This window comes from Euwallacea fornicatus, chromosome 15 (genome assembly GCF_040115645.1).
Source record: "Euwallacea fornicatus isolate EFF26 chromosome 15, ASM4011564v1, whole genome shotgun sequence".
Classification (NCBI taxonomy): Eukaryota; Metazoa; Arthropoda; class Insecta; order Coleoptera; family Curculionidae; genus Euwallacea; species Euwallacea fornicatus.
In genome coordinates this window covers 1555488-1581380 of record NC_089555.1, presented here as the reverse complement: position 1 = coordinate 1581380, position 25893 = coordinate 1555488, and the positions used below count along the sequence as shown (strand labels likewise).

The 25893-nt window shown below is 38.3% G+C and overlaps 1 protein-coding gene and 1 long non-coding RNA gene across 4 annotated transcripts in view; one reads left to right on the top strand and one right to left on the bottom strand.

The window, feature by feature from the left end:
• LOC136343692 (leucine-rich repeat-containing protein 24-like) overlaps positions 1–25893 on the bottom strand; it is a 101429-nt gene that overhangs the window by 28611 nt on the left and 46925 nt on the right. For both annotated transcript variants that reach the window (XM_066290581.1, XM_066290582.1), the window contains one exon: positions 18783–18828. The gene's annotated coding sequence lies outside the window, so the exon portion shown is untranslated. The remainder of the gene's footprint in view (positions 1–18782; positions 18829–25893) is intronic.
• LOC136343699 (uncharacterized) overlaps positions 23687–25893 on the top strand; it is a 99847-nt gene continuing 97640 nt past the window's right edge. For both annotated transcript variants that reach the window (XR_010732834.1, XR_010732833.1), the window contains exon 1: positions 23687–23968. This is a non-coding gene — a long non-coding RNA (uncharacterized lncRNA). The remainder of the gene's footprint in view (positions 23969–25893) is intronic.

Below are 25893 nucleotides of genomic sequence, written 5' to 3'. Positions count from 1 at the left end.
CTCATTTTTTTCTAATAGTGGTTAAAATCAATCAACTTAATTTCGAACTTTTTCTTCACCCACCCTATTCGCCAGATTTAACCCCCTCAGATTATTTTCTGTTGTCAAACTTGAAAAAATGACTCGGTGACAAGGGATTTGGCAATAATAAAAAGGCGGATTCCGAGGTTGATGTCTGTTTTGAAACATTCGACGTTTCTTATTATAAGCAGGATACAGACTCAAAAGAGACTACGTGAAGAAACAATGTAATATTTTACAAAATTTTATTTTCTTTAAGTGCTAGATCGAGTACTTGTGATACTACCTTTGCATGTGTAAAAACATCTGTAGGTTTGCACTGTGGAAAGACACGGTATAGGAAAAAATGTCTCGATTTAAAAAAAAAACAAATTACGCGTTCACGTTATATCACGTCTGCGGTACCATAAATTTTCTGATTTTGCCTATCCGTGAAAACAGCCGAGTTAAAAACACATAGTTTTGGTATATGCGATATTGGGACCATTTATCGCACGCTATAAATGGTGTGGTAATGGTGTCGAGTGAAAATGCGGCCTCACCTATCGCCTTGTCTGATATCAATGACATAGGAAAACGTGTCAAAGGTAAGATTTATGTGACTCATTTACGTTATAGCTCCAATATCAATTACTCTATTCGGTTTTCAACGATTCAATAACATTTAGTAAAATGCTCCCAAAAGCATTGAAAGTAACTTTCCTTGATTTCCTGGTATGTCTATCCACAGCTGTAGCCATTTGTCCGCTATGTTTCTACAAGAACAAAACTGTTAAATTGTTGTACATTTTATACTGCACAGCGTGGAACTGCAGCTTAATTTTCAATAGACTATGTTTTCTGATGTCCCTCAGCTCTGACCAGGTGCCACTGACCATCGTCAGAGTCTCAAGTGTGATATGGCAATGCATGGCAGAAATTTGCATATCTATTGCAGTCTTCAAGGAAGGAGAGAAAATTTTAAATGCGATTAAGTTCCTCATCGAGTTCGAGGTCAGACTATTAAATCTTGAAAAGAAGCCATCGAAGGATCACCTAAAAGCGATTACCTGTTTGTATTTGCTAAGCCACGCCTTGTTCATTGGAATAACCAACCCTCTGTATACATCCGAAAGAGTATATTTTCTTTTGCTAGTGTTCCTGAGACTCAGAATCTCCTTTTTCTTTATGATGCTGATGATCTATGAGACTATCAGGCAGTACAAAATGTATAATAAAGAGCTAAAGAGAGTTCAAGCAAGACCTGCTTTAAGTTTGGAGCTAATGCAATCCCTGCAAAGAGAATTCTTCGTAATCATTGATGACTTGAACTGCATTATGGGCTTCATTATTTTCTTCTCTATTTTTACCCTGATCAACCTCCTACTCAAGTTCCTCGCAGAGCTACTTTTTACGGAATATAAATTCATCCACCTCCTTGGCTATATTTACACAGATTTCATTTATTTTCTGGTGAGTCAATGAATTAATCATTAAGTTTTTTTATTGTGTTTTTACAGATGCATATTTCTACCGTGATTTTGCTCTGTGATAATTTGTCCGTGGTGACTAAAGATACCGTTGAAATTTGCTTCGTAATGTCTGAGAAAATTGCTACAACAAGGCAAGGAGAAATGCAGATCGATCAACTTCTAGCTATAGCTCACCAGACTCACGTCGGGAGCACCAAGCTGAGCGCTGCAGGATTTTTCGATATCGATAATTCCACCTTTATTTTCATCGCTTTTACTGTTTGCACTTACTTAACCACCTTATCACAAACTATTCTCCACAAGTAATCTAGAAATTCTTGTAGCAAATAATTTAATAAACGCACAATATTACGTTCCTACATCAAAATTAGACACTTAAAACCAAACCACGGGCGTATCTGTATCTACTTAATATGATGTAAATCTCAGACGTAAATCTATTTTAGAGTTTACGATGGAATTAACGATCCATGTAACATGAGGAGAGCGATATATAGCATCGATCATAACGTTTTGATATCCGGAAATTCAGGAACGGTGATTGTTTGTCAAGGCAATGCCAGTGTTAGAAGCTATTGAAAATTTCATCCTTGGTTGCTAAAACCGTATGGAGAAGTCGTTTGTAAGAATACCTGTACGAAACAGCAATTGTCCTCTTCAGCGGAGCCAACAGTCGTGCAATTGTCTGAATGTCTGAGCAAAAATGGCGTCCGCACCCGCTTAAAATTATGTGAAAGGTTGAGCGTCTTTCAGCAGAAATCATAATAGTTGCGCAACTGTTGACTTCCCTGAACAGGGCCAATGCCGAACCGTATCAGATGTCAAGTATCAGTTTCGTGATCCATATAGCTGAGCTTTAGCTCTGTTTCACGCTTTTACGCACAAATGGAACGAAAGTGTTTGTTTACATCTTAGCTTCCATGACGGAAATAATAAGTTCACGACCAGCATTCGTCGTTTTATTTTTACTGCCCGTCACCCTTAGCAACGGTTCGTTAAGTTGGCACAGGCAAAGGGCCGCCTTTAATCAAATAACTAGGTATAGTACACACACATACACACATATCGGAAAAGTCTAAGGATATTTTTATAAATAGATTGAAGTTCTTCTGAAATTAATTAGAAAATAACGTTATGCATTTATAGGGTTAGAAAGTGATTAATATGCGAGAAAACTGAACTTTTGCTGATGGATATCTAAGTTATATTAATTTATTTATAAATTATAAATGCAACCAAAAACGCCGTCCTTTTTATTAAAACAAAAAAAAAACATTTTCAGAAACCAAAAATGTTGAAGTCTAATACGATGTATGGCATCCATAATTATTAATTATAGCCCTAATTCTGTAGTTCGTACTCAATACGATATTATTGATTTTCGCGTGTGGTACCCTTCTCCATTCTTTTATCAGCAGTTCCCGGAAACAAAAGGCATCGTGAATATCAGTCATATGCGACGAAACTCTTCTTTGAAGCATGTCCCAGACATGCTGAAGTGGATTCAGATCTGGCAATTGTGCTGGCCACGGTAATGCGACGATTCCGTTGTCGGTCAACCAGAAGAGGGTCTACCGCTCGATTGATCTTATCCAGAGTTAAATCTTTCCGTTCCATGGTGAAAGGCAACAGTTTCAAAACACCTTCCGAATACCAGCTAGTATCGAAATAATGAAACTGAGTCGACCTGATAATTTAAAAGAGTACAAAATTCTAACTTGTCCATATCCGCATGAAAATTGTTTATTTACTTTTAGATTATTTCAATCATTTGTAACATGGGTATAGTGAGAACTTACACTAAAATAGCAGAGAATAAAGTGTAGTTGAAATTACTCGTTATCGGTTTTATGATTTTTAGAAATTTTCTTAGGCTTCTCCGATGTCTGCATTATCTACCTCCAGGTAAAAGATTTAAAAATATCGTTTGCGCAAAAAATATGGTACGTGCCACGGGTAGAAAGAAGTATTACGCTCTTCGCCGCATAAAAATGAATAGATTACGCTCACGCCCTCTAACTTCGACCGCGAGCGTAATCTTCTTTCAGTCCTCACACGTAAGCGAATCTTACGCAACAATCCAATTCGGACGTCATAACGATCCTTTTGCATCCATGGCAGTCAGGTAGGAAAGCTTGCGTCTACGATGTGCTTTCAGTCCATTGTTATATTTAGGTTTCGGAATAAGCTCCATTTTAAAGAACCGCTTTAAATCTAGGCTAAAATCATCGCGAAGAAGTACTGAGGCCTACAGGTCTCATTATCGCCTTTTCAAATATGAAGGGCCTTAAAAAAGTCGGTGCAAGCCATGGCGAGAGATTTAAGGGCGCGATAATAGCTCGCCCTGCTCTAATTGCTCTCTTCCGCTCCCCAACGGCCTGGAAAGCTTCAAGGGCTTCCATTGAACCGAAAAATAAGTTTTTATACCGCACGTCTTGTGAAAGTTTTCAGGCCCAAACTTAATGAGTCCAACTTAGCAGGGGTTGAAGCTATGGATTTGCACTTTAATTTATTAAACTTTCAGGGAATTTTATGTCTATGGAAGGTTTTAGCGTCTTCAACAACCTTTTGAGGGTCTTCTCGTAGATTCTGTTACGGAACAAAAAATACCCGGAAACTGCTGAAATAATTTCTGGTCCTTTTCAACGAAACAGTTTAAGAGGGAGTAAATGGGCTAGACACTGAAGCCTACACTCTGTTATTGAAAGGAGCAGGCAACTTATTCCTTAATTAAACTGGTAAACACAGATACTCCAGAGAAAAGTGTCCGTCCGCTAAGAATCTAATTATTTCAGCAGAAAATTAATCGACTGGTGTCTCTTAAGGGACGCAAGCTGTTAAGTCTTAGAATCAAAAGTGGCAACTGGCATGATCAGATGAAACTTTATCCAGTATTTTTTTAGTACACCGATTTCAGTCATTATTTATATCTTACGGCAATTTCCAAGTTGAATCGCTAGCAATTACTCTGAAAACTTTCTCAATACATTCCTACTTGGAGTTTTTGCGAGGAAAGTTCCTGCAATCAGTTGCTGCTTACACTTCCGTCCTCGCGTTACTTGTTTTGCGCATTCGTTGGTACCAAAAAAGTGTTTCGACTTGGGGAAGATTGTTTGACCATTGTTAATGCGAACAAAATGAAGGAAATCTAATTGTTTTAATTTTAATCGAGCAAAGGGATACCCCAAGAGCGTGCGAATGTAATAAGATGTGTTCTTTGAGAGCGCGAGCAGAAAAGTTGTTGACGTTTTCGGAGAGCTGTTCAAGCGGGAACTTTCCAGGAAGTTTGGAAACGCGTGTGATCTAATTTTTTGATCGGAGACGTTACGGGAGAGATTCTACGATTTCGTTTGGGCACGTGAAGGGTTTATCCGGACGAATTTCATCGTCATCTTCCTAAAAAATTCATTCCATTTCCCTCAAACACCTCCGGGCCATCTCGCAAAGTCCTAAGGACAATATTTCAGTTAAGTTATATTCAGACTTAAAATTCATTACAACGCTTTATATTTCTTAAAACCCGAGAAGTGGAAACACTTCCAGGAGCGTTTACGTAATTAAGCGTAAAAGCGCCGCCATGGCGCTAGAGCTTAAATATATGAATCTGGCTTATATCAGCCACATTTTCACGTAATATTATGGAGCCGTTTACTATATTTTCACCCAAAAGTGTATTATTGCGCCAGTTTATTGGATTTCCTGGCACGAGAATTTCTGGATAACTTATGGAGAACGAGAGATCGAGAGCAATTTAGTTTATTTCGGAACGGTAGTTTGAGACAATATAGTTAAATATGTATAGAAATGAACCGAAGGTGGAGTTGTCTTTATCGAAGGAATCCTGCTGCGTTTAGTTTGATGATGATTCTTGAGTCAACAAGCGGCAGCTCATCCAAGAGCGCTTTTTGTTGTCTTTTTTTTTGTTTTAGACAGCCGAAATGTATCGAAGGTAATTCTGTCGTCATTTATTTCCCAGTTCTCTGCGGTAAATTTGGAAATTTATGTGAACGCCATCATGAATTTTTCCATTTTCGGAAAGCGCCTAGAAAAACCTTCACAACAATATACTTTTTAACGCCATTATTTCATTTTTACAGTGCCAAATGGAGCTTTTAAATTTTTGTCCCAGTAGATTTTGCCTCCCATCATGCAAAACAAAAGATAATTACTGTTCTAAGTGCCAAAGATAATTTGCAAGTTAAATTTCTGTGTAAAATCGCTCCATCAAAATGGCAGCAAATCATTCAAATTAAGGCAAAGTGGACATGGTAGAACTCTGTTTTGAATTAAACAGAGACGTAACTGCAGCAGCCGCGCCATACGCGACACTGCCAACAGTTTCCCTAACGGGATAAACCGCAGAGAAAACGGTTTAGGCACACAACTGAAGCTGGAGGAATCATGGATTGTTAACAAATAATTTTTTACTTGAAATTTATTTTTTTAACAGACTTTGTTACCTTTTTACGCTCACATGCGGTCAACACAGCTGCGGTGACGTTTCCATTCCATTTAAACTTGAATTCTATCGCGTTCCCTAAGTTGCGTTGCACTGGCAAATCAAGTTTGACACTTGCAGCAGTTTTGCTTTGCATGATGGAAGGCAAAAACCTCCAACGTTTTTTACGACAAAAACCCCGAAAGTTCCATTTTGAGCTTCGGAAATGAGATAATGGCGTCAGCAGGTATTTCGCTGAAAATGTTTTTAAGCACTCTCAGAAAATCCAGAAGTTCAAGGGGACGTCCACAAAAATTTTCAAAATTGCCGTACGGAACTTCGAAACAAATGACGATCAAATTATTTCTGATGCGTCACGACACTCTACGTCAAAATCGCCCTATGAAGGTTTAGCTTCGGCCCCACACTCGGCTTCGTTTAGCCGCCGCAGGGCCAAAATGCAGCGATTCTCACCTCTTTTCATTTTTTTTTTTCGGGAAAACGATTGAATCTAAAGCAGTTTTTAAAACAGACATCGGATCTTTACAGAATTCACCAAGACGTCCCCCACGCAACCGATTCTGCATCTCTTATGGCAGCAGGGATCCCCATATACATGTAGGATCGATTCGGGACATCGTTAAGTGTGGTTCGACATCGTCCAGTCTAAGATGCAGATGAACAAGGCCACTTCGCTAAATAGTGTTTTAGGCTTGATATTAAAGTAAAAGAATAAAGTGATTGATATCTGAGCTGTAAAATAAATGAGCCACATTAATCTTTTCGATGGCATTTCATCCACCTGCATCATTACTCACAAATAGGTGCGCGTTTGGTGGCGTGACCTGAAAATTCCCGAGGCAATTTAACAAACCTCAAATCGCCAAAAAACATCCCCGGTAAAGATTTGACATAAACCCTGTACGTGCGATACCCTATTTCACGCCTAAAGGCCTCTCGTCAACTCAAGTAGGCCCCGGAGAATCGAAAGAGAAAATTGGAAGTAATACGAAATATACGGCCCCAAGACTTGTTTGCATCTTCAAACAGTTTAAGGTCGAGTCGTAAATCTTTTTATTCCTTCTTCACAAACAGTAATTTTCTAAGTCTCCCGTGGAGCACCGTTATTTCTGGGGTGTACCTTTTCCTCCCCTTTGCTTATTTAAAAATATCTGATTATCATTTCGTCCTTCTCCTGCGAAGCAAATAGTCGGACATATTTTGTCGATTGTTTTAATTTGCGTCTCGATGCACCGAACAACAATGAGAATTCGAAAAGCGCGATTAATTAGCATCAGGTGATCAATTTGCCTCTTTCAGATAACTTTAGCTGAGCTATAAAAAAACGTTAATTAAAGTAATTACCCTGGGGGAGCCCGATCCCCAATGGAGTGTTAATTTCACAAACAAACCAACCGAAAGCGAATTGGCCGTCTTCGATGCTAAACACGATCGATATCGAAATTTTAGGCTCATCTTTCATGGGAAATAATTGTAGAATTAGGAAAGTCCATTAGTTGCAACGTAAGTAATAAAAGTAATTGGGGAAAGCTGCTGTGTCCTGAAATTAACACCCCTAAAATGCTTACTACGAAGATGAATGGGGAATAGTTGTTCCCTACAAAGGACAATTGCGAAACAATCTCTAATAATAGGGGATTAATGGTGGAGAAAACAAAGAGTAATAGGAGGGATACTGCTGTAATTTAGAAGCGCACCCTCCAGTCTCAGGGATGAGAGACCCTGATTTAACCTCAACAATAAACAAATACAAATAATTGAAGTCCATTTGTACAAATTGTTATAACTGTGATGGGAGAACTGTTGATAAATTGCACTCTGTGGGTTGGTTGATATTGCTGCTAATTTTGGCTACCTGAGTAAATTTTAGGCTTCATAAAGCAGTGAGGGTAATTTGGACCACTGCTGAATAATGGAATGGAACATTTATTTTCTACGATAAAAGTTCGGAATTTTTAGCGCTTACGCAAAACTAGGCAAAATGAATATGAACTACGAATCGGGGAATTTGCAAGGAAATTTAGTTTGTGGCACTCCATTAATTGCAATTGATTATGGCGGTTAGATAGAATGTGAAATTTTGCAGAAACCGCCACAAAGTAAAGCAAGTAATTAAGGAAATTAAACAAAAAAGGTATTTGGTTGGATAGCCCGGTCCTCTAGCGCCCACAAGAGACTTCAGCCATCCAGGTTCACCAAGGAAGTCAGGTTTTCCAAGCAGCCCAATTGAGGTAGCTGATTGAGGCAATCAAAAAATGAAATGTTGGAAGATTTCGGAATTCTCAAGTTGATAAAATGGCGTGCGAAGCTAAATACTGACTTGATATTTACATTTGGACCTCCCTGAGCTCGCGGTCTCAAAGACACTGTTCCGTAAAACAGAATAACCATTTCTACTATAGCTAACATTTATTGGAATGGAATAATAATATATGCGGTAAAAAACAAAATCGATGTAAACGAGTACGAGGGCGGTCCCAGAAGTACCCGACCTAACGTTAAAAAAAAAATTGAAAAATGTTACATGATTCTCAACATAGACTCCTTTGAGATATGACAGCTATACTCTCTTAATAGTAAAAAGCTTCGAACGCTTTAAAATGGATATCAACCCCAGATTCCATCTCTTCGTGATCGACATAATTCTTTCCACCAAACCATTTTTTGGAGTTTAGAAATAGAAAATATCTAAAAGGGTCAAATCTGGCGAATAGGGCGGATGAGGAAATGTTCGAAACCAAGTTGATTGATCTTGGCCTTCGCTATGATAGAAGTATGGATTAGTGTGTTGTATTGATGAAACCAAAGTTTCTTTTTCGTCCAATGCAGTTGCTTTTTCCTAATTTCTTCGTCGAAAGACTGCAATACATTTGTATAATATTGTCTGTTTATTGTTTTTTCCTTTAAGGAAATAGTCAATAAAAATTGTTGCACGTCTCTCCCAAAAACTGACGTCATCATCTTTGCCGCAGATGCAACGGTTTTCGCCTTCTTTGGAGCCAATTCGTCTATTGTTTTGACTGCTCTTTCGTCTGAGATATGAAATAATGCACCCATATTTCATCCATGATTATGAATTGACGTAAAAACTCGGTTTTATTGCTGCGAAACTTTGCTGCAATAAAGCTACCTTGAAACGCGCTGACTTTGTTCATTTGTTAGCAATCGTGGCCCCCATTTTGTGCACAGCTTTCTCATACCCAATTGTTCGATCAAAATGTGATGTACAGTACTTTTTGAAATGCCTATCATGTCTGCTATCTCCCTCAATTTTATCCAACAGTTTCGTAGCTATTCACCACAATATCTGAAGTGGTCAAATCTGGAATGTCATTGGGTCGACCACTGCGAAGTTCATTTTTACAGCTCGTACGACCGCGTTCAAACAGCCGTCCAATATTTTATAGTTGTCAACGAAGGATCTGATTCCCCCAGAGTAGAATCCAACTTCGCTTTGATGTTGAATGGACCAAGACCTTTCAAATGAAAGCATTGAATCACGTATCGATGGCCAATTTTTTTTATTTTCACAGAATTCCTAAAAGCGTTCACTGAAAACAGCTTAGAACGGCCAGAAATTGACTTTAGACATACATAGGCCTTTTAAGATTAGGTCTTTGTAATATAGGCACATTTTTAATAAATAAATCACCATCTATGTATCAGGTCGGCTACTTCTAGGGCTATCCACGTAGGTTACGTGAATAACGCGCAGAAGCGCAGGAGCCCCTTTCGATACGAGTGGTGTTAGCGAAGTACCAAATTTGGGTGTCTGCTCGCATTCTTCAACTCAAACCTAAATATTAACGAAAACATAACCATAAAGCGCTCTACGACGAACTTTTCTGTTGACTTAAATTTCGTGTGTCTATCTGCAGAGGTCCTAACAGGTATCAGGATCAACCTATGTATGTAGGATACACGTCACTCCATTAGGCCAAAAAATCCACAAAAATTTGAACATGTTCGGAAGTCTGTGTGTTCGAGGCCACCAAACGATGCAATTGATTTGTTCCTTTCCTCGCAACAAACAATCAGTCAGACAAACTCTCAGAGTCTCTGGTGGAAAATGTGGAATGTCCATGAATTGAACTTCATTATGATCAAAAGCTGAGGTAAAGAGGCAATGAAGCGGACTGAAATATGTACATATTTACAACCCCAATAGAACTATTACGTCCGTTTCGCCGATCCACATGGGGTTTACACGATTGAGAAATACTCTACATTATCCAATACACAAAACTCTGCAAACTTCGATCCGAACTTCCCTCAGTTTCCAATGCAACATTCAGTCTCCCCAATCAAGAGGCATTTAACACATTCTGTGCCCCATAATATAATTCCTGTTTAACAGTATTATCCAATTACACGGGCTAAATGCACTGGTCAGTTTAAAATCGCCGGCCAGATATGTATAATTCCCTGCATAGTGCTAGTTTTAGCAGTGTTTAATTGAGTAGGATTTGAGCGAGTTATTGCTTCTAGCTCTAGTTGATATTGTTGTGGTGTTCGATAATTAGCTATATCTAAAATTAAGCAATATTACTTAAACATTTAAAGATTTCGTCATTGTTAAACTGATGATTTTCCTACGGAATTTGATATTCTAGCTACCTAACTGCATTAGTTTCGTTCTATGAGAAATTGAATGTTTGAACGAACACTTCGACAAAAACAATCTGATGGTTCTTAGAGAGTATTCTATACTTTTGTCGGCCCCTATGGGAAATTTCTTTGTAAAATTTTAGAACACCCTTCAACTCTATATTCCCGACAACAAAGGTTCAGCTTCTTGCACGATAAAACTCCAACTGTCCGTTGCTGAGTGGAATTCCAAATATTTTCGCCGAGGGGCTGGAAAGTTTGCCCTCACTTTTGTTCAAGAAAATATTAATCTTGAAACGCTAATAACTGAGACTGAGAGATCGAACCGCCTTCCGAGGCTTCAAACGATTTTTTTCCAGCTGACATGATCCTTCCCGAATTTTTACTCAAACTCTTCGGCCATTTTTAACGTCGAAAAGCGGAGCTTTTACAAATTACCCCTCTCTCATTTTATGTACTGCCGAAGAGTTAGCGAAAAAGTTTAAACGTATAAGCCTTTGACAGAGAATATATACGTGATGTTTGTATTTGTGGCACCGAAACGAATTATTTACTTTTGGCCCGAAAGAGCTTTAAAAGGGTTGCGCCGTAAAAAGTATCGTCTCATTAACCAAAGCAGGCGGATGCAAAAACCGCTCAGTCCATTTTGTTAATTCTCCCTGGCATGCTTGAGCTTGAAAAAAAAGATTGGAAACGAGCAAATACCAATACCTCCCTCAGAAGCACAAAAGTGGTTGGATACTTTTTTGCTGCAAGCCAAATGGCTCGTGTTCTCTCTAGTCCCAAAACCTCTTACTTCCACTTTTTCTCCTTCTAATCACCCCCGTTTTTACAAATCACTTGCAATTTTCTCAATGCAGCCAAAGAGAATTAAATCCGAAGAAGTTCGTTTGTCACTGGTTCGAGTGGGTGCATCGCAGTATATAATTTCCGCCCACTGTGGCACTTCTGGATAACTCGTATAATTAATTCAAGAACGGCTTTAGCTCCAATTCATGTTGAAAGCCCTGTTTTGTTTGACCTAATTGTGTCAGCATGGAACACAAGCGAAATAATGTGCCGATTGTGAATTGATTCTATTGAAATATTCTCGCATTGGGCCTGGATATATCTCGAAATTTCGAGCCCCGATGTTTATTCGAAAGGCCGCCTTTTAACAAGGGTCAGCTTTGATGATGCTTTATTCAATTATTTTAAGGGTGTATCAACCCTTATTTGGTTTCTGAATTTCGAGTTTCAAACGGCGGCAAGAATGCCTTGGGATGTCTTTGTTAGAGTTCTATCAAATTTCTTGACTTGAAGGATACCAAAATAAAGTTCCTCGTGATATAAAACCTCAGTAATACCTGAAGGTTATTAGATGTTGGAACGCAAAACGGAGTCTTCATATTTTCCAAAATTAAGAGATTCTTCGGCTTTTTGAAGCTTAAATTTGAATTAGGGGAGAGAAAATTTCTAAAATAATTCAAATTTTAAGAGCTAAATATAGCAAGTTTATATTGAAAATACTTATAATGGACCGTACATGGAGTGGATATAGCTGGGGCCTGGCTAGGTCTTCCAAATGAGTCGTGCACCTGTTACCCTTATGGTTATTAATTATAATTGAGGATGAGATAACAACCTCTTCCCCCCTTTGGCCGAGCCTCTGGAGGAACAACTGAGCGCAGCATAAATAATTCACCTGCCATCGAAGCCATTCTCTTGGCCAAGTATATGAACTTCACGGATCCATGGTGCTATATGCCACGCACTGAACAGTATATAATTTATATTCACACCTTACGCTGCAATTAAAATAATTAAACGCTAAAGTAAACGAACTAAACGTTAATAAATACATGTCTCTCTGCAAAAAAAAATTTAATTTGAGTCCTCAATTTATCCTCGTTTGTGACAAGACGTTTAATTATAATAATTGAAGCACTCTGTAGATTAAAAAACATATTTAGTTTCAGGGAAGTATCTAAATGTCGAGACAGAAGGAAAATTACAGTGTTCCAAAATTAAATTGTGGGACGAAACCACATCTAAGATTTAAACTCTTCTTCATTCAAACGGCACTTTGCAGGCAGAAAAGCTGATTAATCATGGCCACTAGACATCAGATAGATTAAATGTTGATGTAAATTCAGTTGAAAATTGCCAAAAAAGATATGAAAGGCTGACCTATCTCAGCGTTCAGAAATTCTGGTGAAATTCTGGGAGTACTTTCTTGTTTGAGTTAATTATGGATTTATAGACCTCCAAATATCAGTTGAGAATGGAGAATTCCGGTTAAAACGGCAAAAATAACCGGAATTTTAGTTTTCTTCGAAAAAATATGTCACCAACTTCAACTACAGCGACATAAAATATTTCTGCCTTGTAGTAAAGGAAGCAGTTCACTAGAGTCAGCAAAAAGGTGGTTTGTGAACAGAATTGTATCGGAGTTCACGGTACTGCTTGTGTAAATAAAAGATCGTTGAAAAATCGTGGATTTTTTTCTCACAAGATCAAGGGAACTCAGGACAATACCAAAACTATTTCACTAAATTTTTGCAAGTTTTCCCGGAGTCGGTCGGAATTTTCTACATTTTACTGTCGAGCATAATAAAAACGTGCCCTAATTCAACCGACTTCGTATCTCTCATGATTTTCGAGATCCCAATGGTGAGCAGGGAATTTGAATAATCCTGTATACAGATGGCGTCATCCGTATTAAATGAGGTGATAAAAATGGAAAATCCGCTCTCCTCACGGCAAACCATTAAATAATGCATGCAGTCTCCTATTAAAAAAAAAAATGCCTTGAATGCTTAAACCGAATCTCGATAATTTTAAATTACTGAAAATGCAAATTTTCGCGAATTTTTAGACTACTCGCGAATTCGAGGAGATGGATTCATGAAATTTGTATTAATGCTGGAAGTCACTGCTAAAAGGACCGCGATTCTGCATTCTTGTGTACATAGAGCACCTTCTTCGCTCCTATGCGTGTGGGAGTTTTAGTGAGTGCAAGCGAGAGGCAATTAGGCGTTTAATAAGTGCGAGAGAGACAGGTTACCGCTTCCCTTTCTATTGTCAACGATTGGCTAGAGCCGTTGACTCGCGAACAGTATGCCTTAATCCGAGGTCGGATGCAATTATACTAGATTTTTTAGGATGCAAATCACGGGGATACGTGCAAATTTGAATACATTTCGAGCACAAACTCCATGATAAATTTTAATATAGCCTTACCTTTACAAACACAATGGTAGAAATGGTAGTTTTAGAATACATCAATTAAAAACCGGCCCTTTTTGTGACATGATGCGCACTTGGATTAGGGTATACTGCGTGCGAGTCAACAACGGAAATCTGTCTCTCTTGCAATTATCAATCGCCTTTTTCTTGCACTCACTAGAACTCCATCTGCATAGCAGCGAAAAAGGTACTGCGTAATTAAAGATTAAATCACGCGATTAAATCACGGCAGTAATATGGATTAGAAAACTCGCGCCCCTCGTCGGTCTGAATGCGGAAATATATAAATTAACAAATGAAAGAAACTCGTGGACGTTTATTTTCCTGGATACTTTGCGTTTCTGAAAGTCGCGAAGTAGCTCAGGTTAGGCGCTACTAGGCGATATGCCTAAAGACTGTATATTTTTCCAGCACGTTAATTACCATTAAAAGCGCCACCAGTAGTCAGCTGAAATAAACGTCCATTAGTGGAAAAGCTGCAATCATATAGAGAGAGAGACAATTTGAGAACTTTAAATGGGTAAATATTGGGAACTACAACACTGGACCATTTCGAATTTTAACTAAACAGGTGAGAAATTTTCGTTGACCGTAACTGCCCACTTCAAATGCACAAACTTCATAAATCCCCTTTTTAAACCTCGAAAATGGTCATGACACACTGCGACAGGGCAGCATCAAACTCCGAGCCCTTCTCCCACGGAACCTCTAAATATTCCGCCCATCTGCGTCACCCCAAACTTTATATCCGACAAAGCCGACTCAAATAATGCAAAAATTCTGAATAATGGGTCGAAGGCTAGGGGCCAGGACCATTCATCAATCAATCATTCTGTCTCGAAAGGGCTACAATGCCAAAGGGCTGTTTGTTTTAACTCGCGTTCTTTCGGTGGAACTACTATTTTATTTATGTTGGCATACACAGGAACAGACAATGGTAGAATTATTCCCAATTATGGTTAGAAAGAGCCTCAAAGGTTTTTGAAGTATGCCGATCAATACTAGAAATGCATTTGAAATGGGAGCCTGCTGCTCTCAGTTTCCACCGCAGTATTCCTGGCATCGACAGCACTGTTATTATAAACCAGGAATCAAAGGATTTTCCATCAATCGACGTTGAAGCTTATTGCCTTCCGAAATAATATATTTAGCACAGCAGGTGTTGGAGGGCCAAATGACAGAATAATTCGAATACTCTCTCCTCATTCCATTGAGTGATAACTAACCCAATACTTCCGCAAATTCGGGGTTTATATTTTCGCCCCAGGTTTAGGACCATTAATTACATAGCCGGTCCAGGTATGGATAGGTCATTAATCGGGTTAGGGGGTGATTATCGAAATTTCCTCGGCTCGGACGACCTTTAATCTAATTCCGGTTATTAACTGTTACGAAGGCAAGCGGGGAATTCGCAATGCTTGATTCACCATTGGTCAACAAGGTCGGCCTTTTAATTTAGAATAATTAAATCAATCCGAGCATTAACTGAGAACGTGCTTTCAGAATTTGAAATCCATTTCTGGTTTCTAACGTTGTAATATTATTAACACAAGCACAAATTCAACTTCTGAATTTGTTTAACGAAAAGGAGCTTCGCTTCGATTCATATTCAAAATTGACGATAATTTCTTAGAGACGAAGACCAATGAGTAATCCGAAAATTTTTCACGAACTTTCAACATTATCTATCGACCTCATACGACCATTTAGGTCAAATAAATTGAGAAGCAATTACTGTTTTCCTACATTTCCTTTGCGATTCCGTCTCGATTTGCTCGGAGTTAATCTGCGAAATTAGATCGAAGATGATCTTCGGTGAAACAAGGAAATTGGAGTAATTTGGCTAGCCAGGGCAGGATATTAAAGCTCACTAATTAAATTATTGAAGACGGTTTACGATGTATGCAAGTCTAATTAAGCATTACTCAGCATTAATCGAATTTAAGTACGCGGATTATGTTTTCGTTTAAATCAATTAAATTTAACTGCGGTGTTCCTAAGGACAAAACATGTATTCTCACATTCTTCGAGGGTTTTCTCTCTCTATAAGCACTGGATTTAACGGCTTAATATCACATCGTCGAATCCATAGTTAAACTGTTTTTGAATGAATCGCGTTGTAAATTAGACAACATAATCCAGGAAGAATTCTTCAATGGACTTCTAATTAGTTCCAACGTAAGTTTAGCTTATACTCGCTCAGTTGCGAATCTCATTGAACGTTTCCAAATTTTCAAAATATTCGTTTGAAGAAGTTATTCGACTGTTCGAGTCCGACTGAGGCTCATCAAATCTATGACTGAACTGCTCTCAAGAAGCATTTTGGAGCAGTGGTTCAAACGTCTTTACGAACATCTCAGTTTAACTTAAAGGGGCGAATTCGGAGTCAAACTGTCTAAGGTTTCAAATTTGAGAAGTATCTATTCAGAGGGTTAATTTCTTTTGACTTCACTTTGAGTTCGTTAAGTTCTGATCAATCCAAGAACAACTTGGTGTACAAAGGCCTTTAGGAGTAGTTGTCGTTCTCACCCTTAAGGGTTCATTCTCTTAGGATTATTCCCATTTTTCCCAGAGCTTCTCGGATTCCGAAAATAATTAACTTGTAAATGGCTAGTTTTTTACTCCTCTTTGGCTGTAAATATTTCCTCATCTGCATTAAAAACGTGACCCGAACGTGTGCCCATACTTAAACTGAGGAAAGCCTCAGTTCTCGGATAAATTCCGCCCTACTAAGCTGTCCTGACCAGAAAACTTTAAAGAACAAATCTCAGATCTATTAAGAAATGCTTGCATTTCTCAGACTTCTTTTGTCATGCAGATGCTTTTAATGCACTTATCCATAAAACTTTTCAAAACCCCGATCGCAAAATTTCCCCAAGGTATAATACCCGGGCTGTCACAAAACAGATAATTTATGTAGAGGTTCCCTATTGGGACCATGTCCAATTTGCGGGACATTTGTAAGTTGAGACTTCTTAAACAAGCTTGCCAACTTCAACCAAGAACAATTTGTTTACTTAAATTTTATTCAAGGCTTCAACGAAGATAAATGCACCAATAAATAACAATAAAAATTACGCGGATATTCAAAAATGGCGAACGTGAGCACAATATTGCTCCCTATGAAATCAATACAAAAATGTATCTTTCGTGGAACTATATGATTTCTCTAAGGAGTAGTGTTTGCATCCAGAATGTTAAGCAATCCCGCCCGGATCCCTGGAAAAATGTTGGTTTTTATTATCGGTATTGCCCTTTTCGGATCCGTATATTACGTCATTTGTAAAACACCGATGTTTGTCTTCGTCTGTAATGGGCAAGTCTGGGAAGTGGGGAAGTTATAGGAACGTGAGATTGGCTACTAATAGAGGGTTGGAAGCCGCCAAAATGTTTGGCTAAGTGACTGTGGAATTTTCAGAGCAAATAACCGAGATATTTGGCGAGGGACTGCTTAATTAAGTGTGCAAGCTAGAATTCTACCGGATAATATCAATTAAACTCAAAGCTCTAGGTGAAAAAAAGAGCGGTCTCAGCCTGAAGCGAGGCCAATAAGAACACGTAGGGGCATTTGTAATCTAATTTCTGACCTCGCTAAAAGAAGGACGCGTTATTAAATTAAGGCCGTTGCAAACTTTCACGAACAATTAAATATTACTTTCATCCGAACTTGGCGGATTACGAGCTCAAAGTCGAATTAAACCGGGTCTGAATATTTCAGTGGAAAAATGGCAAGGGTCTAATAATCGGGCAACATCCCTTTCTGAAATGAAATATAAAACCGGCGTTTTGAGCACTGAAGAGGGAGGCTTTCAAAAGATCATAAAATATGCGGAGATTTAAATTTGGGTTGCGCGTCGCATCCTCATTTGGTGAGGAGCGAATGAAGATCCCGGACTCATCGAACGCCATTGAGCTCCGGTCAATAGCGAAATTGTAGGCTTTTAATGAAACTACACACATTTTCTCCAGCTCTTCATTGGGTGATCCATGCTTTCAATAATAATTGCAAAAAAGCCGTACAGTTTTAATTAAAACTGCCAGAGGCAATCTGCGAGTTTTGCTTGCGAATCGCAGCAGGAATGTCCGATATAGATTTATAACAGAGGTCGTAAACTGAAACAAATTCCTGCAGATGCTCGCTAAAAGTAATTCCACATTTCCCTTCCTGCCGATGGCAGAGATTTTGATTTAAGACTCGTCTTTTCCTGCAGATTTAAATTGTCCGTGGCTTGGAGTAATAAATTTCCAATCAGAATTTACCTTTGAAGCTTTCGGATTAGGGCCGAATCAATCCGGTGAGAATCAATCAAATGTGCCAGTGCAACATCAGCTGGCAAAAGTAATTAGTAGCAATATTAATGACGTGCTATTACAGCTACTATGGGTCCTTTAAGTATTCAAATATTGGAGGCTTCTTTGCCCAACTGAATCTGCATATTTATTGGGGTAATTAGGTTTCACTTCAGTAGATTCGCGATGTTTGATTCCCGAGGTACGATTTGCAGTGTTCGTTCGGGAAATTTTTACGACTTCAAATTTGAAATAAAGTGAAATTGGAGAACTTCAGTATCGGTATTAGCGAGCGCCGGAAATATTCTTGATGGAGCTAAGAGAGCGTCTAATTGAGTGCACTAAATAGAGGTTGATAGGACATTTTCTTTCATTCCTATAGCGCTTTTCCGAAAAAGCACCCTTTCAAGTACAGACAGGGAATATTTTTATTCCCGAACGGGAACGCATTTCATCCGAAAAACGTTAACGTTTTTCAACGTTCGGAGCGGAGAGTAGGTCGCCAAGAGCCTCTAAACTTCCATAATTTAAATTTTTAATATTTCACATTATACGGAAGTCGTTTCAGGCCAATGAAATTATGGCCATGCAAATGTAATCCACCTTTGTCGGAGGAATTACTCTCGGTCCATGGAGTGTGAATTATGACCCCGAAATAGGCTTTAATTTCGCGTTATAATCTAATGGCTGAATTGGTAACTTACCCATGAAAATCTCTGATGAAAAGTCCCTTTGAGGCTCCGTTTGAATCTAGAACAAAAATACTTTTTAACTTGACGATTAATGGTTAATTCTGAACGCGAAATCGAATTAAAGAAGATCATTTACCGGCCTTAAAAGACAAATTGCCGAAATAAAATCGTTATTAATAATTTCCAGGGACTATCATTCTTGTTCCGGTTTAACCGAAGGCAAAACTCGCATGAATAATGACACCGGCTCTCATAAATCACGCCTTCCTTATCTACATTTTTCACTTCTAAATTCGGCCTTGTTTTCGGGATATTATTGGGATAATGGTGCCATTGTGGAGCTAATATGGATTCGATGAGATCGGAAAATATGAAATGGCTTTGGACGCGGTTACGTCTGAGCTGAATTATTGCCAAGGAACTTTTGTTTGCCCCTACAAGCAAAAAACTACCGTCTTTTCCCTATCCCAGGAACAGCTCTATTTATGAAAGTGCGTTATATAAATCGCAGGTTTTTTCGTGGGGCCCTCTTCTTGAGAGATGGCTGTAAATTTATGCCAAGGTATTTTTTACATTTAAAGTCACTTAAAGAAGCCGCAACCATTTTTCATGTCGTTTTTATGTGACCTTTTGTTCGCGACTATGCCATTTTTTTGCCCCAAAACATCCAAAGTGAAACGGTCCTCTTTCGCGGCGTTCTTTCTCAGGGGCTGGTGCTAAGCTATCGGAAATCCCCCTTGAGATTGGTGAGAAGACCAGATTAATCTCGTTGTTTTTCTCGTTAACACTGACACCCAAATTAAGCTTTCCCTTTCCCTTGCGTATAAGGTGTTAGCTCCCGAGTGAAATTAGCGAAAGCAGAGGGCACACAGTGGACCCACTTTTTTTATCCTCGTCGGAAAAAGCCGTAATAGGTTTAATTACTCAGAAAATTAAATATTCCCTGTAAGTGCTCTTGACACTTAATGGGTTAAACTTTCCCGTTTACGTTCAAGATTTATACCTGTAATTTCCTGTTTAAGTCAGCCCAAACACCGAATGAGTTTCATCGTTTCATGAGATCTTCATTCGACCTGCTCGGGAGAATAAAATATGGAAATTGTGCCATTTTCTCAAGCTGGCGACGAAATAAGTTGGGGTTAGGCTGGATGGGATGGAAATTAAATTATTTGTTTTAAGTGTTGAGTTTTCAGATGAGAACTATAGAAGATTTGATTGCCGTGGAAATGATCTCGAAAGGAATGTGCCTACAGGATTGGTTGCAAAAGCGCCTCCATCGCCAGTGGGCTCTTGAATTTGGAATATTTCCATTTTTTATCGTTCGTTCCTCCCCGGAAAATTTGGTTTTGCGCGGATCAACCGGAAACCTCTATTCCTCGATATAATCCGAAAATTCGAATTTTCTGAGGTGCACATTAAACTTCGAACTTCTTCAATTTAATATAGAAAATCGGCCGTGCGCGGTTTAGTTCAAAGATTTCTCTTTCCCCGGTTTAACCCAAAATCCCGAACGTTCCGGAGTTCTCGGTCTGATCTGAAATTCCTGTTTTCATCATTTATCTCGAAAATTTCTCGGTTAATTTCGAAAATTCGTATTTCCTCTGTTCAACCGAAGAATGCCTCAATTCGATTCAAATGAAATTCGAAATGGCAACTTAAAAACGTGCATGATAAAGACAGTTGGGAAGCGTAGGGGGCCTGGATAACATCAAACTTCTCATAATCAGGAGACGTGTCATTTGCCATCACGAGCCAACATTTCTGGTATATTACGGTTTTAATCGCATTCAAGGGCTGTTTCGATTACCTTACAACAGCAACAATAGCAATGAAAATAACAACAAACAAAACTTCTGACAAATAAACCTGTCAATGACAAACATCCTAGATCCGCTTCGCTTTTATGGGCCTTCGTTATTCACTACAAAGGCAATCCCCCGAAGAAAAACTTCAATTGGAAAGTAGAGTTTTTCCGTTTGCATTTTAACAGCTCATTTTAAAGGAAGTGCTTACTTAGCGATTTCCTTTTATGTAGCGCTGATTTGATTTCATGTTCAAGCAGGCTTTCGTCCACTCTTTTGTTTCAGCGATCTTCCAGAATTTGGTGCAGTCTGGAGAAGGTGTTTTAGTGCGCTGTTTATGAAGCGTTTTCTCGTTTTAGACATGCAAATCTGCACTGAGTTGTCCTCTAATAACTTCCTAATGGGATATCCATTCCATGATAGTAAGTTTTCTGCTTCAAAGCGAAAATCTTTTAAAAGGAATTCTCGACTGAATATTTTCATTTGCATTTTAACGCGTATAAAATTGGTTTCTTCGCCATTTTGCTGCAAAGTTCTTAATGTCCTTATGTAGCTTGTTAGGAGAGACGGAAGAAAAGCGATATTTCTGTATATCGGCAAAGATTCACACAATTAATTTCAAGGCGGCAATTTTAGCGTGATGATAAGATAGCGGTTTCAATTAACACGAAAGAAATAATTCAAGAGCGCTTTCTTTTGTCTCGGTTTAATGGTCCGACCCAAGGGACAAGGAAAATAATATTCCTGAGGGATTACGGAAACCTTGATGCCAACTTAATTGCGAACCCAGTTTTTGACAGCCTAAGCTCGTTTTAATTCCAGATGGAATTACACTCACTCGTCAACACCACAACGCACCTTTTCCAGGAATTAAATGCTTGTATTCCAGGCTTTAGAATATCATCTTTTTGCGGGTGTTATTCCTTTAAATCACTCCGGTAATTAGTTCCCTAGCACGGCCCTCTGGAAAGGTTTTCTCTCCGTTTTTCATGACCCTTGTCATCGCCATCCTCAAAATGGGAAGATTCCCGCCTGAAACATGTTCTTTCGGGTCACTACAGGGTGAATCCTCTTCATTATGTCTTGATGGATTGCAAGGAAATTTTGTAGTTTACTTGAAGGTCGGGCCAAAATCCCTTTTTGATTGAACAACTATCGAAAGCTCCTCTGTAACGTCAACTTCACGAATTAATTTGCTTGAAAGTCAGTAGTGTCCGGTGGAAGTTTCCAAGGTCGGGAAACTCAAGTGATCTCGAGATTAAAGCTCCTACTCTCGCATGGGTCGACCTGAATATAGATCTTTCTCTATTGTGACGTTATCCTAAAGATGAAATTTACTTAAATCTCAATAGCACATGTTGTCGATTGCGACGTTTAGACAATTCAAATTTCCATATTCTGAATACGAGAAAATTCAGTTGCCTGCCTGCCTTTCTACTCCAACTTGAACTACACTACAGATTTGTTTGTATGTACGTTTAATTTAGTTAAAACCCTGTAGCGCAGGCTGCCGATTTCTCAGGCTCGAAAACTGAAATTATATCACGGTTCCCAATAAGTACGAGAAAATCGAAAACGTCTTAAGAAAATATGAAATCATCCCCTCCTCGAGCTTTTGCTTTCACTTAAATTAAATTGAGTATGGATTTTCATTAATTTGAAGTCTCATTCTCTTAAAATCTAACGTTGTCAATTTTCAAAGGTAAAAAAGCAATTCTTTTTACGTGAGTTTATTCTGCCAAATTGGTTTTTCCCATGCACTACGTAAAATGCGCCTTAACAAGTAAAGCGGACGATATTTCTGATTCCATCCTTGAGGTGGGAAAAATAGAGGTATGGATTTGGAATACTAAAATATAAAATCGGGATTTGGACTATTTTTATCCAGCTCTGGTGCAGTACGTCTATAATCACAACATACCAATCAATAAAATTGTCATAATACGTAATTAACATGCCTGTAAATTATTGATATGTGGAGTGACCCCAATAGACGCTAATGTGGTCATAAATAGCTTATCCAATTTGCTGCCAAATTTTTGAAAATACTTGATTCTCGCATTTCCGGGGCAATGGTGCGGGGGAAATTCGAAGCTTGTAAATCTCGTTTCGGTCCTGGAATTCTACAGGTCGCAAATTATCGATTAATCGTCACGAAGCTCAGAGCATCGAGACATTTCCGGGGCCTTCAGAGACCTCCGAAATCGATCGAATAGGTAAATTGTGAAGAGCTGCCAACGCTTGGAAAATGTTTGTACTTGCAGTTGAAAATCTGCAAGGTTCACCTACAATTTAAAGTTTTAACATGAAGAATGGTAGGAAGACAATGACTGTGAAAATTTGAAGAGCTGTTGTATTTAGGATACAAACCGAGTTAAGTCTTTCAATGAGGTCTATCACCGTGTCCTACTTCTTTTAATTCTCGAAATATTGATCCAGTTTAAGACTAATTTTCTCGATGAAATTGTGAAGAAGAATTTTCCAATATGTGAAACATTTTGCTAAACTTGGAGACCTCGTAGGCCACATAATGATCACTTTCGGTGTCAAACTCTTGATTTTGGATTCTCCAATAGTATTATGTTTTTGCTCGATTTATCTGCAACATTTCAGCCATGTTTATCCTCTGATCTAGGTATTTTGAGTGCCCCTAGTTAATATATTCTACAAGGAAGAATCCGAAATGAGTTTTAAACGCCAAACTCCCTATCAAATACCATAGATTGGGGAACATCATTTTGAATGAAAAAGTTCCTTGCAACAAGGGTCGAAAAACTAATAGTTAAAAAAAAATGTGAAAATTGGTAGCCAAAAAGCTACGTTAAGCTTGAAATTTTAATAAAACGATGAAAAGCGTAGTTTGCAGATGTTGATTCTTTGAAGTGCAACTAAAAAAGTTAAAATGACCCAGCAATAACATTGCTAAAAGCAATTCAAAACTTAATTAATAACTAAAAATACAAGTTCGGCAGTAAAGGTAAACTGAAGCGGCAACGCCGCACTGACGGGACTGAGGAAACGGTGTTTATTTTTATGGTTTTTTTTTTGCAATTCCTTAATACCCGATAGATGACAAAACCTGACCTTTTGTTAGTACGTGAATTTACACGGACTTAAGAGCGGTACCTACGTGAAAATGTATTCTTTGCGCGAGTATAATCAAATGCTTTTCATTTATGGAGAGGCGTTACAAAATTCGTTATCCAGAAAGAAAACTTCCAGCTTGAAAAACTGAATTTTTCATTGTGTTCGGAAAAATCGGTTTAAACGTCGTCGTGCATGCGTGGACTCAAATGGTGAACATTTCGAAACATTTTTGATTATTGTGACGTGAGTGGTGTAAAATGTGCAACTTGAGATGTTATATCAATTAGAGATGGCAAAAACAATTTAAAGGTGAGCGACTTTTCAAAATAATAAAATAAGGATCACATGATCGTTAAATTTAAACCGTAAAACTTATCGAGTCTAAAAAAACTGTGAAAAAATGCATTCCTGCAATGGAGGTAAAAAGTATTTGCAGACCACAATCCTCTCGATTTCTAAAATATTGTTTTAAACTAAAAAACGCTTTAAGTATAAAGAGTATACTAAATAATTGTATTGTTTATGTCAAAAGAAAGTTTCTACAAATTGAATATTAGTAGGAAAAAAAGGAAATTATGAAAACCGCTAGGAATAAAATATTTGCACGTGAACTTGCTCGATTTATTTATTTATTTATTTATTGGTGTATTGGGAATTTCTTTTTTTCCATCACATGTCGCTAATGTGTGTCTCAATGTTTCAAATAACTTAGAGTTAGTTTTAAAAACAATTCGGTTCCCAAACATGGCGGAAACAAGGGAATTAAGTGCTGGTACTGGAGCAAACGTCATTTTACTTAGAAATCAGGGAAAGTCTTATCGGAAAATTGCTGATTACCTTGAGTCAAACTTTTCCATTATCCGATACGTTATCAAAAGGAGGGAGGAGCGAGGTACGACTGAAAATAAGATTCGCAAAGGACGTCTACAAAAGCTTAACTCGAGAACACTAAAGAAAATCAAAACGAAGTCCTCAAAAATCCTACCGTAAGTGCATCAACTTTGGCAAATATGGTCCAAACTATTTCTGGAGTCCAGGTTAATGGAAGAATCATCAGAAATTCTTTGAATTCGGAATGGTGGAGGTCCTCGAAGAGAATAATTCATCAATGAAGCAAACTGTAAGAAGCATCTAGCCTGTGCAAAGAAATATGTCAGCAAGCCGATAACTTTTTGGGAAAATGTCACCTTCAGACGAGAGCACGTTCACTTTGTTTGGTTCAGATCGCAGCAAAACAATCTGGAAAAGACATAAGGAAGAATAAAAGAAACAAAATGAACGAGTTTTAGTCAAACATGGTGGTGGACGCGATATGGTGTGTAGCTTACCATGAGGTGAGCGTGCCTGTTCGAACAGAAGGGAATTTAAATGCGATAAGTTACATCAACAAACTCTGAAGCAATTTAAGGTATAGCACTATCTAAATGGGTACCGAAAATGACTATGTATATCAGCAGGACAATTATCTGAGGCATACTGCCCGAAAAACCAAGAAGTGGCTAATATGTGATGTTGGCAGAAAATCGCATACACCACCACGATCTTCTAACATTAATATAATCGAAAACTTATGGCACCATCTGGATCAAACGGTGAGGAAACATACGATCTCGGCACGCGATCAACTTAAACGCTTCCTGACTCAAGAATGGGAAAAAATTGATCGCAATTATATACAAATTTTGGTTCATTCTATGCCAACACGTCTACAAGCGATTATTGATGCAAATGGACTTTTTACTAAATATTAAAGCCTTGTAAGCCTTAAAAATTCAAGCTAGTTGCAATATGCAAATACTTTGTTCCAAACGGTTTCCGTAATTTCCCTTTTTTCCCACTAATATTCAATTTGTAGAAATTTTCTTTGAACAGAGACAATATAATTATTTAATAAACTCTTTATATTTAAAGTATTTTTTTGAATTTAAAATGATGAATTTAGGAATCTAGAAAATCTCGGTGCGCAAATACTTTTTGCCGCCACTGCAGTTGATGCGCTATTTAGAGAGGTATCGAAATGAAATAAACACGGCGCGACGTTGCCAATTCTCTTGGGTTCTCCGGGGAAATGGTTGTACTTATGATCTCTATTTCTGCCCAAAATGATGTTCTTGGTCACTAGTCAAATTTACGAAAGTTATTTCCTCAACACCCCGTATTTAAGCGATGTTTATCCTCTGATGTAGATCATCCGACTGCCACCGGTTAAAATATTGTACCAGAAATAACCCGAA